Raw genomic sequence first — 19,980 nt, forward strand, 5'->3', positions numbered from 1 at the left:
GGCATTGATACTTCCTGTGTGACTCAAACGTTCAAAGACTTCTGTTTCCTCATCTGTATTTATGAGTTTGGATCTACCTTATAGACATCTGTAAACAATTAAATATGGTAATATATAAAACATTAGCATAATATGTGACTCACAATAAGCTCTCAGTGAATGTTGGCTATTATTTGTACAGTGGAGTTCCATGATATTTACATTTAGTTGTAGAAATTCACCCATTATCATCCTCTTTTGGGAAATACATGTAATGTGATATTATGTTTAAGTATATATACCCTAGTATATATGATATATTAATTTATACTTCGAAATTTAAGATAACCAGGTTTTTAAGCCACCCACACTATGTTTTTCGCTTGGTGGGTGATTTAAATTCTCTCCAAAGGTATTTTTGATGACTGTATATTTTTTCCTTACAGATCAATTTTTAAGACTTAACCTTCTCATCAGATAATAACTATTATTATCTCTAAACTAGTCATGTGGGCAGCCCAGGTGGCTTGGTGGTTTAACGCCGCCTTCAGCCCAGGGTGTGATCCTGGAGACCCAGGATCGAGTCCCACATCGGGCTCCCTGCATGGAGCCTGCTTCTCCCTCTGCTTGTGTCTCTTCCTCTCTCTCTCTCTCTCTCTCTCTCTGTCTCTCATGAATAAATAAATAAAATCTTTAAAAAATAAATAAATAAATAAACTAGTCATGTGTCGCAGGCATTTATAATTATATAGTTTTATATATATGCACACACATATAGTTATATATGTATATGCATATATATTTATAACTGTGTGAAAATAGAAAATCAGTTGGTCTCACAGTCAGCTCTGGGTTCCAGTCTGGCCTCTGGCAATCTCTGGAGGATGAATTTTTAAGATGTTATTTATTTGGTTTTTTTTTTTAATTTATTTATTTGTTTTAGAGATAGAAAAAGAGAGAACAAGAGCATGAACAGGAGGAAGGAGCCAAGGGAGAGGGCCAGTCAGATTCTGTGTTGAGCACAGAGCTAGACAAGAGGCTGGATCCTACACCCATGAGATCATGACCTGAGCCAAAATCAAGAGTCAGATGCTCAGCCCACTGAGCCACCCAGGCACCCCAGAGCTAATGATACCCACATACCAGAGTGTAAAGATGAAATGAAATAAGATACTAGAATTCAATCTGTAAACTGCACATCACTCTAGAAATGTTTCTAGATCAATCAAAGCTATGATTGTTCCTCATCATTTACAGCAGTTTTACAGAGTTCCTATGGAAAGCAGGTAACCTGAGCCAGAAAGTTTGTTTCACTAACAAATCATTCTGTACTTTTTGCAATAAGGAAAAATTCTCAGTAAGGGTTCTATGAAGAATGATTCTTAGGGGATGGCAGCGAAGTAGATACAGATTATCTAGTATTTGTATTTGACAGTTTAACTGCTGAGACCAAGGTTTTAGAATCCTTTGCTCTTTCAAACACACAGCATACAATATTTAGTTCTTAGCAATTTGAGACAGAAATAAAGGAATCCTAATTTTAGTTCTGAAGTCAGATGAGCAGGTCTTTCCTTCCCTATTCAGGTAAAATTAATACATACCTTTAGTGGACTATACTGAACAAATCTAGGAACTAAAGCTGCTTATCCTTTATTGATGGCTCTTTTTAAGTCACAATAAATGTGTTCTCCACCTAAGTCCCCAATACAGATTTTCCCTTCCTTCAGACTCACAGTAGCAGAAACTACTCTAAGTGAAACATGCTTTGTTCTTGCTAGAACCAGGAGAAAGATTGAGTAAAATTGCTGCTTTTGGGAACAAAGTAAAAGGTTAATACATAAACTTATAGCTCCACTCAGCTGCCTATAATCCCTTTCTTTCTTAACTGTCTTAACTTTTCACATATGGTTCAAAACTCAAAACAACATTAAAAAGGAATGCCTGGGTGGCTCAGCGATTGGGTGTTTGCCTTTGGCCCAGGGCGTAATCCTGGAGTCCCGGGATTGAGTCCCACATCAGGCTCCCTGCGAGGAGCCTGCTTCTCTTTCTGCCTATGACTCTGCCTCTCTCTCTCTCTCTCTCTCTCATTGTCTCTTATGAATAAATAAGATCTTTATATATAGATATATATATATAGATATATCTATATATATCTTTAAAAGAACTCACCGAGAATCTTGCTTTTATAACACTGTCTCCATCTTCTCCCACCACCAACCCATTTGGTCAAAGCTGTTACTAGTTTCTTGTGTACCCTTTCGTCTTTGTACACATAGCATACTAACAGATAGAGGTATTGATGTATACCCACCTTTCTTACACAAAGGCAGTGTACAATATATTTTGTTTTGCACTTTGCTTTTTTTGCTGAACAATTTACCTTAGAGTTCTGAACGGGGAGGTTGTTTGTTTCGGTTTTGTTTTTTTTAATATTCTTTATTCCTGTTTAGAGCCACATGATTTTCCATCGGAAGTCTGTCATAGTCCATTTAATCAGCGCCTTGTGGAGGAATGTTTGAGTTACTTTCAATCTTTGGTGATGTAAACACTGCCTCAGTGAAAAAAAAATTGAATATTGTTGTTTTGTGCATGTGTAGGATATCTGTAGGTTAAACTTCCAAAGCAGGATCGCTGGATCAAAGAGTAAATGCACTTAAAAATATCTTTATTGTTCAGCCATCTCAGAGCAACAGAGAGTGGGGACATTGGGACTGGAGGCTGTTTATAATTGTGCAGACAGGCCTGGTTTTGGTCTGGCCTTCAGTATTCCATTGCCATGTGACTTTAGGCAAGTCACTTCCCCTCTCATGGAGCCTTGGTATACTCTTCTGCAAAAATTGGAGACTAGTCCCTATGCTAATTGGGTAATTATAAAATTAGATGAGATAATGGATGGGAACTGTCAGCATTACCCACCATTAAGGTGATGTAATTATTAACCTGAAAATGGCCACAACCCTGGTACTAGGATATACTAGTATACTAGGCTTACTAGGCTCACTTGTTCTTTTTTTTTTTTTTTTTGCACTTGTTCTTTTTAAAAAATTATTATACAGTAAAACTGACTTCTTTCTTCTGATGTACCAGTCTGTAAATTTTAACACATGCATAGATTTGCATAACCATCACCATAACCAGAATACAAAATAGTAAATGCATTTTTAATTTAAATAAATATTGACTAGTTACCCTCCATAAAGATTATACACCACACTGGACTCACCCCAACAATATATGAGTGATATTTTTTTTCTCTCAGATTTTGCAAAAGATAGTCTCGATTGTCTATTTGCTGTGATTATTTGTTTGTTTTTATAGCATTTCCCATGCAGAGACATAAACGTTGGACTAGGGCTACAGCAGCTGTCTGGTTCTTCTTCCCTTGATTAATGTTGCTTAAGCCTAAAATCTGAAGCTTAAAAAGAAAAATAAATACGAAACAGAGGCCTCATATTTTAATCACATTTTAAAGCAGCTACTTTTCCCATCTGCTCCTGAAACAAATAGACAGTGCAGTTTATAGCACTCTGTCATTCTGAATAACTGAGGGATAACTGAAGGAAAACAAAGAAAGGAGTCTAGATTGTAGTTGTGTATTTTTGAGATTGTCATTGTTCTTCACTAAATGTTCCCAAGTTTGGATTCACACTTAACTTTTCTTTTCTGCCTCCTACCCAATGCCAAGACATTTGGAAATGAAAGCATAATTGAGAAGATCTTACAAGGACACCTGGGTGGCTCAGTCAGCATCTGCCTTCAGTTCGTGTCGTGATAAGAGTCCTAGGATCAAGTGGCATCAGGCTCCCTGCTCAGAGGAGAGTCTGCTTTTCTCTTTGTGCTCTCTCTCTCTCTCCTCCTCCTCTCAAATAAATAAAATATTTTTTTAAATATCACAATTTTATTATTTCCATTTGTAAACTTACTAAAGAATGTTAATAGGATTGACATGAGAAAATTGGACTAAAGTATTTGAAACATTTTCCTTACTATAAATACAAGTCAGTTATAAATAAAAATAGCATTAGTTTATTCTAGATTTGCAACACCACTGGCCTATAGGCCCGATTCAGCGGGCAGGCTTATGTCATTTGTGTCCTATAATCTTCCAAAGTTAGGAAATTTTATATTAAAATTCTCATCTCTGACGTTAATTGAATAATCAGAATATCTGGCTATAATCACCCATATTATCATATGGCAATTGTTAATTGGTACTTGTACTTATACCTGGCTACTTCATTCATTTTTTTCCAACTTATTCTTCAGAATACTATTCTTTTTCCTACTTATTCTTCAGAATACTATCCTTAGGTTAAAGTTTTAGTTGTTTAAACATCAGCAAACATTTGTTTCTATTACTGGTATTCTCGTTTCTATATGGTATATCAATAATATTTCAATTTAAAAAAGTAGTTATTGGGATCCCTGGGTGGCGCAGCGGTTTGGCGCCTGCCTTTGGCCCAGGGCGCGATCCTGGAGACCCGGGATCAAATCCCACATCAGGCTCCTGGTGCATGGAGCCTGCTTCTCCCTCTGCCTGTGTCTCTGCCTCTCTCTCTCTCTCTCTCTCTCTCTGTGACTATCATAAATAAGTAAAAATTAAAAAAAAAAAAGTAGTTATTGTGATTAAAGTAATTGTTCTTACAAACTGAAATCTGACATTTTATTTAACGGTTGGATTACTTAACATAAAGGTTTTTTTCCTCTTCTAAGTAAATGAATATATTTTCCTATCATCTTGGAAAACTATCAATTGATTTTTATCACTTTCCAAATGATCCTTGCTTTTCATATGATAGATTGATTATTCCATATCCATGTCTTTTGACTTTTAATATATATCTTTAAAAACCCTTAGTTGCTGAGAAATATTACAGCAAGGTTAATCAGAGTTATGATCATATTTCTTCTGTATTTCGATCCCTGAGCTGACTTACCATATAACTTTTCATTGATTTTAATCTCCCAGACTTTGCAGACCTCTGTTTATTTAGGTGAGCTTTAATTACTTGTTCACCCAATACCTTACATTGTGCATTGAAATCTCTCAAGGTATAAACAAAGATTGAGGATGACAATTGCTTTCTTTGTTAACACTATACTAGGCCTATGGAATGCATTGTTTATGAGCACATGAAATTAAGTTTCACATCCATGTTAAAAAGGAATTCACTTAATCTGTATTCATTTTTAAGAATCAAAATTCTTTTTATGCCTATCCTGTATTATTGTTTTTGCCTAAGAATCAATACCAGAACAAGGAATCTAAATGAAATAGAAATGAAAGATGTATAGTAAATAGTAGGAGCATGGGAATAAAAGGGAAGGTTTAGTAGGACTTTATTATGAAAAGTACTAAACCAAAGGCTATTTAAGTACAGGTTATAATTTTAACTGTAAAATAATGAAACTCCATAAAGAATGAATGACATTTTCATTTTCTTTTTTGTTATTTCTAACACAGTTGATAACACAATATGACATCCAACTATTAATGTTTAACCTTCTAGGATGCTTTTAAAGAGGATTGTTTTGCAAAAATATTCAGGGTCTTTTTTGGTTTATTTTTTCAATTTTCCCAAGGATCTCTCCAATCTTAGATATTCAAATTATTCACCTTTGGCGCATCTGTGGAGTCATAATCCTTGCTAATCTTCTCTATTTCACCTTTTAACTGTCTTAACTGGGGTTATGTGCAATTTGAGTAGTGCTCAAGTACCACTTTCACCAACCTCATGCTTCATGGAATCCTGCATTTTTCTTTGATATTGACTTTGAGTCATTTTATATTACATTATTGTCAATTGTGTTATATTTTTTATAGTCATAAATAGAATCCTAAAAGAATAGATACAGTTGCAACATCCAATGATGAAGGTAAGACCAACTAACAGAACCTTTATCTTAATAGGTAAGGACAGGCTTTTTAGTGTTAAAGAGGAAAGAATATTTGAGTAGGGAATAATTAATGAGTGATGTATACACTAATCAGTATTTTATGATACGAGAACTTTTGTGTTTGGTTGATGAATATTTAGGTTATGGGAACTCTGTTTTGTCTTTAGTCTTTGGATATGGAACTGTGGCTTTCCTGGTGGCAGATTCTGAAGCTCTTCAAGTTTAACGTAAAAGCTTCTCCATCTTACAAAAACTCATGAACTGTTTCTTAAAAGTACTGTAAAAATGCGTTTTGTGTATGTGTGTGCACGTGTGTGTAAACATCAGACATTGAATAAAAGTGAATTGATTTCTTCAAAGTAATAATATGGAAATTCATCCATAGCATCGACTAAACCGATAGTGGTTTTCATTTAACATAAATAATATTCTACTACTACCCAAGAAAGATATTTTTCTGTGTGATAGATATTAGACCAAAGAATGCAATGCCATCAACTCACTAGTACATTAGAATAGATATTCCAAGCACAAATCCATACATACCAAGGAAAAGAAAGCCCTGATGACAGGACTAGATGAACCACAGGTACAATTAACCACTCACTGCAAGGATGAATTTACTATCATATATCACAAACAAATTTGTTAGAAGAGAGTCTTGAAGAAATAATGAAGAGAGAAAAAACAGTAATCTCAAAATGAAAGCTATTAGTGTGCATATTAATGCTCAGATGTTAGAAACATTAATCAAACATTAGAATTTTTTATAAATTTTGACATTTATTGTTTAAGGACTTCTGAATATGTTAAGACAAAGACTTTTCTAGGTTTCCTATATATGTACTAAGTTGTGTGATTAGAAAATAAATCTCATTCTAACTTGAGGTGATTTCTCTCCTTTGAACATATAGAAGCTTTAATTTCCATGTTGTTGTTGTTTTGTTTTTTTAAGTTTTTTTAGTACACATATAGTATAATATTGGTTTCTAGAATAGAAGTTAGTGATTCATCACTTATGTACAACACCCACATGCTGTTTTTTGACAATAATTTTATACCGACCTTGAGACCTTATGCTATTTTCTGAAACCTTAAAATCTCGTATTGTTATTGAACTGTTTTTGTGCTTATACCTTTCCATCACATTCTTCCACTTCTGCTACAGTGCCTTGTATTTATGTGATCTGACTGATAAAAATCCATTCTTTTCCAGAATAAGAAAAATTAACTTGACTCCTATTTAATGTATGGTACATTAATCTCATAAAACTATGCAAAACCTTTTGTGTTTGTTTTTTTGTTTTTGTTTTATTTTGGTGTTTTTTTGTTTGTTTTTCTTCCAAGATTTTATTTAAATTCAAGATAGTTAGCATATAGTGCAGTATTGGTTTCAGGAGTAGAAGTTAATGATTCATCATCTACCAATACCCAGTGCTCATCACAAGTGCCCTCCTTAATACCTTTCACCCATTTAGCCCATCCCCCAACCAACTCCCCTCCATTACCCTCAATTTGATCTCTATTGTTGGAGTCTCTTATGGTGTGACTCCCTCTCTCTTTTTATCTTATTTTATCTTTCCTTCCCTTGCCCTATTTTATTTTTTTTTATTTTAAAATGTTTATTATGTACATTGAGCACTTCAGAAAAGAAAATAATTACAATGATTTCAGAATGCAATTCCTGGATTCAATAAATGTCCTTTATAATTATATCCAATCAGTATCTAGAATTGTATGTAGACCCTACGTCAGCTAACAAATAAGTAAAATAACTATGTTAATCTCTGGGATAAGAGACACACATGATCACTTAAGTCACTCGGCCACCGTGTTTTTTTTAAAAACATGATTCACATTTTTTTCAAGTACACATACAGCCATTGCAAGAGTTATTACATTAGACCATTGATGTTAACACCTTAAAACTATGTATGATTTTTGCTGCCTTAAAAGAAAATTTAGTTTATCGCAAAGAAATTCAACAAAGTTTCAGGACCTTTGATCACAAGCTTCAGTGCTTATTGTACTACTCTGGTGAACATAAAGGTTCAAGTAAGGCCAACAAAGAAGAATGTTTCCTCTTTCCAATGAAGACACAATGCAAGGACTAGGTGAACTAGCATCCTACAAACTAGCTAGCCATCAAGAGGTTACCAATTAAAGTATGTGAATACATTTAAAAGCCTTGGCCAGTGTTACAAAAACAAAACATTTAGATTATTTACGAATATAAGCATAATGGGTATTTTATCTTCTATAAATAATCATTTTTGAAATGCTAAAGGTGAGTTCCAACTGCGCTCTTCCCTGATGTGAGAAGAGGTGGGGACACGGGATGACCTACTGATTTACCTTCTCAAAGTATTCTTTGGAAGCACTTGGATCTGGCTTGATTATAGGAGAATCCGGGGTCCAGTTTGCTGGGCAGACTTCTCCATGGGTTTCCACAAAGTGGAATGCCTTCACCAAGCAGAGGGTCTCTTCCACACTTCGGCCCACAGGGAGATCATTCACACTCAAATGCTTGATGACTCCATTGGGGTCAGTGATGAAGAGACCTCTTAGAGCAATACCAGGGCCTTCTAACAGCACACCATACTCTCGAGAAATCTGTTTAGTCAGATCTGACAGGAGTGCAATGTTCATGTGGCCCAAACTGCATTCTTCTGCAGTGCGTTGATCCAGGCGAGATGGGTGAAGTGGGAATCCACTGACACTGCAGCAACGTCACAGTTCACATCGTGAAATTCTTTGGCTTTGTCACTAAAAGCAACAATTTCTGTAGGACACACAAAGGTGAAGTGCAACGGATAGAAGAAAAGCACCAAATATCTCCCCTTAAAGTCATCAAGGGTTAGATCTTTGAACTCTCTGTTGACAACGGCGGTGCCCTTAAAGTAGGGTGCGTGCTGGGTGACGGCAGGAGCATGGTAGGAGGAACTGGTGCTAAAAGTGAATTTTGCTTGACCAGAACCAGACCACAATACATTTGTCAGGCATGTTCTTCTGGAAGCAGCAGGTCTAAGGGCTGCAGAGGCAGAGATGCCCCATGGAATAGCACTCACATGTCCGGCAATCGAAGCCTGGAGGAATCTTCCCACCACGGCTGCCAGGGATTCGCCGGACTGGCCCCCTTCCCCTATTTTCATCTATTTTTTCTTCAGTTCCACATATGAATGAAATCATATGGTATTCCTTCTCTGACTGACTTACTTCACTTAGCATAATACACTCTCGTTCTATCCACATCTTTGCAAATGGCAAGATTTCATTCTTTTGATGGTTGAATAATATTCCATTGTGTGTGTATATATATATACATATATATTTATATATATGTATATATATGTATACATACCATTTCTTCTTTATCTATTCATTGATCAATGGACGTTGGGACTCTTTCCATAATTTGGTTATTGTTGATAGTACTGCTGTAAACAACGGGGTGCATGTGTCATTTCAAATCAGTATTTTTGCATCCTTTGGATAAATACCAGTAGTACAATTGCTGAGTCATAGGGTTAGTTCTATTTTTAACTTTTTGAGGAACGTCCTTACTGTTCTCCACAGTGGCTGTACCAGTTTGCATTCCCACTAATAGTTTAAGATGGTTCCTCTTTCTCTACACCCTCACTTACCTCTGTTATTTCCTGAGTTGATAATTTTAGCCATTCTGACAGGTATGAGGCGGTGTCTCATTTTGATTTGTATTTCCCTGATGATGAAGGATGTTGAGCATTTTTCATGTATCTTTTGGCCATTTGAATGTCTTCTTTGGAGAAATGTCTGTTCATGTCTTCTGCCCATTTCTTAATGGGATTATTTGGGTTTGAGGTATTGAGTTTGAGAAGTTCTTAAAGATTGTGTTTATTTATTCATAAGAGACGCAGAGAGAGACAGAGGGAGAAGCAGACTCCCCATGAGAAGGCCTGATGCAGGACTGGATCCCAAGACACCGGGATCACTCCCTGAGCCAAAGGTAGACGTTCAACCACTGTGCCACCCAGGCGTCCCTGATAAGTTCTTCATAGATTTTGGATACTGGTCCTTTATCTAGTATGTCATTTGCAAATATATTCTCCTATTCTGTAGGATGCCTTTTAATTTTGTTTATTGTTTCCTTTGCTGTTAAGGAAAACCTTTATAGAAAATATTGATATTACCCCTATTACCAAACTTAAAATGTGTTCTTCTTCCAATATAGGTTGTAAGTAGAATTTCAGATCCATGGTCTAAGGACTTTTAAAGATGATAATGTTCATGAAAATGAAGTATGTTTGTGAAGATGTATAGAAGTAGGAACAATTGTACTTTGAACAACATGGATCTGAACTGCATGGGTTCACATATATATAAATTGCTTTTGAGACAATACTGTAAATGTATTTTCCTTTTGATTTTCTTAATAACAGTTTCTTTTCTCTAGCTTATATTATTGCAAGAATTCAGTGTATAATACACATAACATACAAAATATGTGTTAATTGACTTTATGTTATTCTGTAAGACTCAGGTCAATGATAAGTTATTAGTAAAGTTTTTTTGGAGTCAGAAGTTCTATGTGGATATTCAACTATGCAGAGGGTCAGTGCCCCTGACCCTCATGTTGTTCAAGGGTCAACTGTATTTTTTTACACTGCTACTAAATGTAAACTGGTACAACTCTTAGAAAGTAGTTAAGATATATGTGTATACCAGAAGCCTAAAGATACTATTATCCTTGACCCAATTTCTAAAAATCTATTCCAAAGAAGTATAGAAAAAAACCTTATCCCAAGGAAACTATGCAAGCTTATTTATAATAATTAAATTTGGAAAGAACTTAAATGATAAACAGTAGTGAATGGTAAAAGCAAATTACAGTGCAATATTATGATATTATCATACATAATGTTTACAAAGACTTTGTTGAAGCCTGGGCTTTTTTTTGTTAAAAATGCATAAAATTTAGGTACAGTATTATCAGTGCTTTGTAAGAAAAAGCATAGATGAAAGTCTGGAAGAAGATATGCAAAAATCAGCAATTTGTCAGTGAGTTGTGTTTGAGTTGTGTTTGATAACGGTTTTCATTCTTACACTTCATTTGTATTCCCTAATAATTCTTTAAAAATCATATACAGCAGTATATGAGTATCTTTTTGTCATAGCTCCATTGGGAAAACAATTGACCACAAATTGGATTTATGGATTTATGAAAATTTTGGATTTTCAATTGGATTCCATTGCTCTGTATGTTTATCTTTATGCCAGTACTATAGCGTCTTAATTATTATAGCTTTGTGATGTTTAATATAAGAAATTAAGTTCTTCAATTTTGTCCTTCTTTTTCAAGGTTGTTTGTCCTGGATATTCTGGGTCCTTTAAATCCCCATATAAATTTTAAGTTCAGCTTGTCAATTTCTACAAAAAAGTCAGCTGTGATTTTTGATAGAGATTGCATTTTATCTAAAGATTAATATGGAAAATATTGCCTCTTAACAATATTAAGTCTCATGTTTATCCATGAACATAACATGTATTTTCATTTAGTTAGGTCAATTTTCTTCAACTGTTGTTTCTTTTGTAGTTTTTGAGTGTAATTTTATACTTCTTTTGCTAAATTTATTCCTAAATATTTTATTTTTTGATACAATTTTAAATGTAATTATTTCTTAATTTTATTTCATATTTGATGTAGAGAATGACTGATTTTTTTTGTATTGATCCTGTGTCATGCAACTTTACTGAACTCATTTATAAATTTTTATATTTTCTTAGAGAATTCCTTTGGATTTTCTATATATAAGATCGTATCATCTGAAATAGGAGTAGTTTTACTTATGCCCAGTCTAGATGCCTTAAATTTCATTTTCTTGCCTGGTTTCCCAAGCTAGAATCTCCAGTACAATGTTGAAGTGTTAAGAGTGGATTTCCTTTGTCTTTTTCCTAATCTAGGAAGAAGGTGCTCGTACTTCCACTGTTAATTATGATATGAGCTATGGATTATTACTACATGCTTTTTATTATTTGAGGAAGTTCCCTTCTCTAATTCTAATTTGTAGAGTATTTTTTATCATCAAGAAGTTTGGGATTTTCTCAAATGCTTATTCTGTGTCTGTTGAGATCATGGCATGGGCTTTGTCTTTATTCTACTGATTTGGTGTATTAAATTAATTGATTTGGGGTGTTAAATCAACCTCACATTCCTGGGATAAATTCCACATAGCTATGGTGTATGATCCTTTTTATAAGTTGCTAGATTTAGTTTGCTTCTACTTAATTTAGGATGCTTGTGTCTATATTCATAAGAGAGATTGGTCTTTAGTTTTCTTTTCTTGTGATGTATTTGTCTAATTTCTGTATCAGAGTAATAATGGCTTCAGAATGAGTTGAGAAATGTTCTCTCCTCATGTACTTTTGAGAAAAAGTTTGTAAATAATTGGTATAAATTCTTCTTTAAATGTTTGGCAGAAATCACCAGTGAAGCCATCTGGGCCTAGGCTTTTATTTGTGGAAAGTGTTTTGTTTTAGATTTTATTTTTCTAGAGCAGTTTTAGGTCCACAGCAAATTAAAGGGAAAATACAGAGATTTTCCATATACTTCCTGCTCTTATATATGTGTATCCTTCCCTTTTATCAACATTCCCCACCAGAATTGTACATTTGTTACAACTGATGAACTTACACTGTTGCATCGTGGAAAGTTTTTAAATTACTAATTCAATCTCTACTTGTAGATCTATTTAGATTTTCTATTTTTTCTTGAGTCGGTTTATTTCTTCTTGAATAGTTTGTCTCTTCAGAATTTGTCCGTTTCATCTGGGTTGCCTAATTTTTTGACTTTGAGGGTTTTTTTATACTTTTTTATCTATGGGTCTGTAATAATGTCATCTCCTTCATTTCTGCTATGATAATGTAAGTCTTTTTTCTTCGTTACTTTAGCTAAAAATTTCACAATTTTTCTGACCTTTCAAAGAACTAAACTTTAGTTTCATTGATTTTTCTCTATTTTCTCCATACTCTATTTCATTTATTTCCAATCTCATTTTTATTTTTTAGTTTAATTTCATTTATTGTTCCAATGTCTTAAGGTAGAAATTTAGGTTATCAATTTGAGATCTTTCTTCTTTTTTAATATTGATGCTTACAGTTATAATTTGCCTTGAAGCACAGCTTTATCTTCATCTCATATGTTTTGGTACATTGTATCTTATTTTAATTCATCTTAAAATATTTTCTAATATCATTTTTTATTTCTACTTTGACCCATTAATGTGTTGTTTAATATCTACATGTTTTTCAATTTACCAGTTTCTTTCTGTTATTGATTTCTAATTTCATTCCATTATGATTAGAGAGCATATGTTATATGATTTCAGTTCTTTTAAATTTATTGAGGATTTTTTATTCTCTAGATATGGTCTAACCTAGAGACTAATTCATACACACTTTAGTAAGTTTCCAGCTATTATTTCTTTGAATAGTTTTCAAGTCCTTTTTCACTCTTCCTTCTGTTATTCCCAATTTGGCATATGTTGGGTTTGCTTGGTGGTGTCCATATTCTTCTGAAACTCTATTCATTTCTCTTTTTTTCTCTATTTAGAATATAAAATCTCTGTTGATCTATCTTCAAATTCATTTATTTTTTTTCTTCTGTCAGTTCAAATCTATTGAGTCCTTTTATTGAATTTTTTATTTCAATCATTATATTTTCAACTCCGGAATTTCCATTTGGTTCTTCTTTAATAATTACTTTCTCTTTATTAATATTCTAGATCTGTTGAAATGTTTGTAATAGTACTTTACTTTGGTTCTGTGAACATATTTATACCAGTTCCTTTGAAGTCTTTGGGCTCTCTCACAAATTAGTTTCTATTCACTTTTTTTCTCTGTGTTTGGGTCATACTTTCTTGTTTTTTGCATGTCTTGTAATTTTTTTGTTGTTGAAAACTTGACATTTTAGTTAGCATGTCAACTCTAGATACTGATCCTCTCTTCCTGGATTTTTTATTGTTGTTTGCTTTTTTATTTGTTTAATTACTTAGCTAGGCTATTTTAGTGAAGTCTATTTCCCCCATTGTGTCAAGCTTCTGATAATACTCCTCAAAAGGTTTGGACTTGCCCATCCACATGGTCACCATGTAATGACAATATTTATAACAGAGGTCTCTTGGACTGTCTTCTTCCTTGATCTTTGTTATGGTATCCGCCTCTGTTGGTATCTTGCACATCTGTTGAGCTTCCCTGATTGCCAGTGGAATGCTCTGTTCTTTTTGATAAGGCTTAAGGACACAAATTACTCCACAGTCTGATCCAATTGAATTCTGGCCCCTTTACTAGAGTAGTTTTTGGGCTATTCTTTGAAGTTTGTTCCTACTTAGAAGGACTCTGGCTCTCTCTTGCCTTGGTTGTCTCTGGTAAAAGCCCTATTTTCCTAGGCCATTTTTGTTTTGTTTTGTTTAAGAACTGATAAATCCAGGACCCCTGGGTGGCTCAGCGGTTTAGTACCTTCCTTTGGCCCAGGGCGTGATCCTGGAGTCCCGGGATCAAGTCCCACATCGGGCTTCCTGCACGGAGCCTGCTTTTCCTTCCTCTCTCTCTGTGTCTCTCATGAATAAATAAATAAATTTAAAAAAAAAAGAACTGATAAATCCAACCATTTCTATTTCTTCATTCATGTGGCCTGCTCTTTGTCTTGTTTCCCATGGAAAGTTGCTAGCCTCCTCTTACTTGCTCACTTGTTTCAAGCATACTTTTAATCTTGAACTTTTCTACACTCTGTTTTAAATAAAATTATTGTGGAGAGAACTTTAAAACTCTCTTGTTTTCATGGCCTGCATCTATCCCTGGGCAAAATCTCTGAGCCACTGCTCTGAAACTAAGGACAGGGATACTGGACAACTTTTCTTGAAATGATTCTCCTGTTTTATGAGTGGGGCAATTGGTGAGACAGTAGCCTCTGATCTTCTTGGCTTTTCCCTCCTGGTGTGAAACATCTATGCCAAAACTGAGTTGAGGCAGGGGTGATAGGGGCCACTTATTCTCAGTCTTCCTCACCTGAAGTAAAACTTTTGCTATGTAAGTAAGGGCTAACTGCAGTTGCAAAAAAGGTTTTTCATTTGCTTTTTGCCCTTAGGACAGTTTCTAGAAATGTTAACTAACTGGGCTTTTATAATTTTTCCAGTTATGATTGTTACACTGGTAGTTCCTTACTCCTCATCCATTCCAGAAGTGGATCTGGGCCGTTAACCTTTGTATGATATCCCATCAACCTTTCTGTTTTTCACAAAAGGATCGTTGTTACTTTGTGATTTATCATTTATTGATCTATTGGTTTTATCTCTAGAAATCAGCATCATCATGCCACAAACCACTTTGTACACTACAGGGCAATGAATTACAGCATCCCCAAATATCATTAATACATGTTTAGACTTAAAGTCAACATGTATGAATAGATGCAACCTAACTTAAGATCATCTGTTTATATAGATGATACTTCGTAGGCCATCTGCAAGGAAAAGAAGTAATTCTGGGTCATAGCCAATCTCAGTTTTTATTATGTTATTGCCTCCATCCATACCCAGTGTGACAAAGCAGGGATCGGGAAACTTTCCCTTTCTCTGATAGAAGACTATTCTCCAGTTAACCCAAACTACCAGTAATCCAGGCTGGGCCCTCCTTCCTTCTATAGCAACCATTCTCTTCTCAGAGCTTGCTTGGCAAGAGGTAATCTAATCTTTGTCTAAAGTTTAGACTTTTAAGAGTTCTAAATTTTAAGAGCTTAACCCCAAAAAGTTAAAAGAATTTTAAGAGTTCTTACTTCTCCCCTTCTAATCTCCATTGACTAATCATCTACTCTCATTCACCCACAAAAACTAGAGAAAACATCTTCTGGTTCTATTGCTTGACTAAACTTTCAGGCACCTACATATAAGATGTATAAAATTTCAGGAATTTTTTAAAAGATTTTATTTACTTATTATAGTGAGAGAGCATGGTGAGGAGGGCTAGAGGGAGCAAGGGAGAGAATCTTAACCAGACTCTCTGCTGGGTGCAGAGTCTGATGCAAGACTTGATCTCACAACCCTAAGATCACCACCTGAGCTGAAACCAACCAGACACTCAACTGACTGCGCCACCCAGGCACCTATATAAAATCCCACTTTTATTCCATGTTCTTGAGGATATTTTTCTCTTCTGTGTAATAACTGATGTGCAGTCATTTCCTATTATTTACTGAAGTATTTATTATATTGTATTTTGCCCACTTGCAGGATTAATAGGTTTCTATATGATACCATTCCTATTTTCAAAAATCTCTGATGGCTTGTGGAATACACTTCAAACTGTTGAGAAAGTCCTTCATAATCTTCCCTGTTTGGCCAAGTTTATCTTTCTTGCCTTACCTCTGATCTGCCTATGTTCCTCTCATACTGGGCCAACAACTTACTATTCTCCAAACATAGCATTTATTCACATGTCCATGCTTTTGAGATCAGAAATGCTTGACCAAGTGAGTACAACAATCTTCTGATAATTATGTGAGGTACTAGAGCCTCAGTCCACTCCGATTGAGTCAGAATTTTTATGTGTGATGATTTATTTAAAAGCAATTTATTCTAAAGCTACTTAAGAACTGTTCCTATAATGTTTTCTTTCCCTGCAGTGTCCTCCCTATCACTTGCTTTCACTTTGGCAAAATCTTGCCACGAAAGAAAGAGGAAAGAGAGAATAAGAGCTGGAGTGAGATCGGGCACCTGGGTGGCTCATTGGTCTGCCTTTGGCTCAGGTCGTGATCCCCGGGTCCTGTGATCGAGTTCTGCACTCGGCTCCCCACAGAGAGCATGCTTCTCCCTCTGCTTGTGTCCCTGCCTCTCTCTCTGTGTCTCTCATGAACAAATAAATAAATAAATCCTTAAAAAAAAAAAACAAGTGAGAGCGAGAGACCCACCTAAAATACTGTTTTCCCAAAAAAATTTTCCTCAGTTCTATCTTCATTTTTAATCTAGTGGACAGTTGTTGTTGTTCTTGGTGAATTAGTATCAGAGCCCTCTTTCTGTGTTTAGGAGGTCCCTTAGCCTCTGAATTAAAGATAGTTTCTACTTTAGAGGCTCAAAATGCCAACTACTTGCTTTCCATGCCTCTCTCACACAAGTCTACAAGCATGACTCTGCCAATTCAGGCATATATACACCATGGTCTTTGAAGCAAAAATTAAAGACATGAAAAACAGTCCATAGACTCCATTTTTAGAGAAGGGAAACATATAGAAATGGGCAGCCACTTCCAGTGTCCAAATACAATAGAAAAGTTATCTAGTGGCAGCATCTTAGCTTGAAGCTTCTAACCAGGAGCATTGTACACTGCGGCCTCCTTTCCTGGCCTGGTAGCCTCCAAAGCCAATGCTACAGCTTCCTGGAGAATTCTGTGAGATGCTTCCTATCTTTTAATACATTTATTTTCTCCTGAAATTACACCAAATTAGTTTCTATCTCGGGTAACTAAGATATAGAGACACCTAATAAAATCATCTTTCTATAGCCCTCATAGCACTTTATTCACAAGCCAAACGGAAATAAATCATATGTCTTATTGTTAATTGCCAGTAGAATATGGGCTTACTGTGTCAAAAGGGAAGGAAAGAACATTCTAGGCAGAAAGCATAGCAAGAAGCCAAGTAGCTGGAAGCAACACAGAGAATACCAGGAACTGAAGGGACCCTGTGCCTAAATGATAAAGTGAACTAATTGGTGAGAGAGTCAATGAATAGAAAGCTATTAGAGGAATTAAATAACTGGATCACAGTAGCTCTACAAGTCCATATAAAGACATTTTTATTTTTGTTGAGTTCAATAACAATGTAAAGCTACTGAGGTTTTTTTAATGGCAGATGTTATACTCAGATTTGTATTTTGGAAAAAACTACTCTGTGGCATGAATAATAAATTGAAGATGGGGAAATGCTTGTGATTTTACTTGGATTTGAGTTTTGCTCATAATATTTAGAGGTCTGTATTGTTCCATAGCTGATCACTTCCTTCTGGCCATGTCTCCTATTCATTCTAAATTTTTTCTTTCGGAGCAATCCAAAGTGAAGACCTCTCTTCTCTCATCTTTGAGCCCTTTAACCTTTGAAGCTAAAATGCAGAACAGGCTAGGGCAATGTTTTTCCATATTTCTTACAGGCATTAGTAACAGTTACTAATGAAGAGACTCTAATTTTTATTAAGTTCATTTAATTTCACATAGATCTATAACTTAGATTGGATTCTTTTGATATCCAGGTATTAAAGCAGTTCTGGGTTTGTTTGTATATTTAAAGAGTTGGAGTAGCTTTCATCTTACTCTTTTAAAACTAAAACTGCAAACCAAAAAAATATATACCATACCAAAATGTATGCTAATCATGTCTTTATATTATATTATTTAATGTTTTATATATTTGTCTTTATTTCAAGAGCTATTCAAAACTAAAATTAAGCTTGAAGATACTATTTATATTTTTATTTGGTCTGGGAGAGTCAAGTAATGATTGCAGATGGCTCGATTGCAGATGGCCAGCTAAGTAATTAGAGCTGCTACTGATTTTAATAAGTATGACCTTCTGAATATTAGTAAATCCCCCAAATCATTACAAAAGGCACTCAGTGGTAAATCAAACAATTTGGTTTTTCATTCATTAATTTCAATAGCCTTAATTTCTGAAGAATGAGTATACCCTTCCAAAAAATCTTTCTAAGCCTCCTTTAAAAGCAATATCCCAAACAAAGACAAGGCATGTGGTGGCGGATATATGCAAAGTTGGTAGGAACAAGACTGTAAGACTAGCCTTCTTACCACAACAGCACAGCAGGGTCAAGGGGAGGAATCAAAGGTTCATAGCAAAGACCAAAGTTTTCTGAATTCTAGACTATTATTTTATGTGAGAGGTTTGTTGATCTTATTTGTCCACATTATTTCTTGGTTATTTTAACTAACAAAGGCAAATGTAGAATTTGATTAAGGAAAATTAAAAGTATGTGTATTCTTTGGACAAAGTATATTTAAGGAAATATTGGGTTGAACCCTATAAAATTGTCATTTCTGCTAGTCAAAAATGATTGAATATGGAGGCATACAGTATATCATTGAGTTTGCTCTTTGAATACATTTTTTTCTCCATTTGTTGTCGACAGTTAATTTTAACAGAAAATATTTACTTTTTCAAACAAATATAATCTTCTTAGGTACCAGAAACACTTGCTGTGGACATTTTAAAAACAGCTTGTTAAATATGAAAGAGACTTTTTAATTGTAAAGAAGGGACAACAGGGCACAAATACACTGGTGAACTGTCCTAGCCTATAATGTTTTTAATGCCCTCTTGATTGATATTCTAAAATCCAGGGATTTTTCCAGAGCCATCACAGAATTAGATGATATATACTTATACTATAGCTCTCCCTAATTCCTAGAAACTTAAAATCTCAGGAAACATGAAGGTCAGTATAATTAATTTTTAAAAATAATAGTAGTAATTATAACTGGTAACATTTAAATGGTATTTACTGTGCCAGGCACTATTTTAAATAAGTGTTTAACATGTATTAACTCTTTTAATCCTCACAGCAATCTAGTGGTGTAGTTAATAGTAAGTATCATTATCCCTCTCATACAAATGAGGAAATAGTGATACAGAGCAGTTAAACAATTTGTATAAAGTCACACAACAAATAAGTGCCTGAGCCAAAATTTAAACCCAAGTAGGCTGGCACCACAGTCACTACTTAACCAATAATAAACTGCTTCTCAGCATAAAGAAAGTCTAGTATTACTGAATCAATTTTAATACCAGCAGGAGTTGCAATATTGGTTGAAATACTAAGTTTTTTAATGGAGCTTATCATGCTTCTTTCCATCCCAATAGCTACTATTCTGGACTCTTGCAGTAGTTCTCTAGCTAGGATACAGATTTCTAATCTTCTCTCCATTCTGGGGCAGCTGACATCCTACTGCTAGATTAATATAAATAAATCATCACTAATCATGTCACTACCTTGCTCGAATCCCTTTCACGACTCTGTATTTGCATGGCCAGGAAAGGATGTCAACAAGCATCACAGGATCTGGTTGCAT

General features: G+C 34.8%; 1 protein-coding gene and 1 pseudogene across 23 annotated transcripts in view; one reads left to right on the forward strand and one right to left on the reverse strand.

Annotated features, from left to right (window-relative positions):
* The window catches only part of MBD5 (methyl-CpG binding domain protein 5), a 433,497-nt gene that overhangs the window by 260,889 nt on the left and 152,628 nt on the right, over nt 1-19,980 (forward strand). The gene's annotated exons all lie outside the window — the stretch shown is intronic.
* On the reverse strand, nt 7,790-9,029 carry LOC140612019 (thioredoxin-dependent peroxide reductase, mitochondrial pseudogene; annotated as a pseudogene).

Source organism: Canis lupus, chromosome 20 (genome assembly GCF_048164855.1).
Source record: "Canis lupus baileyi chromosome 20, mCanLup2.hap1, whole genome shotgun sequence".
In the NCBI taxonomy this organism is placed as follows: Eukaryota; Metazoa; Chordata; class Mammalia; order Carnivora; family Canidae; genus Canis; species Canis lupus.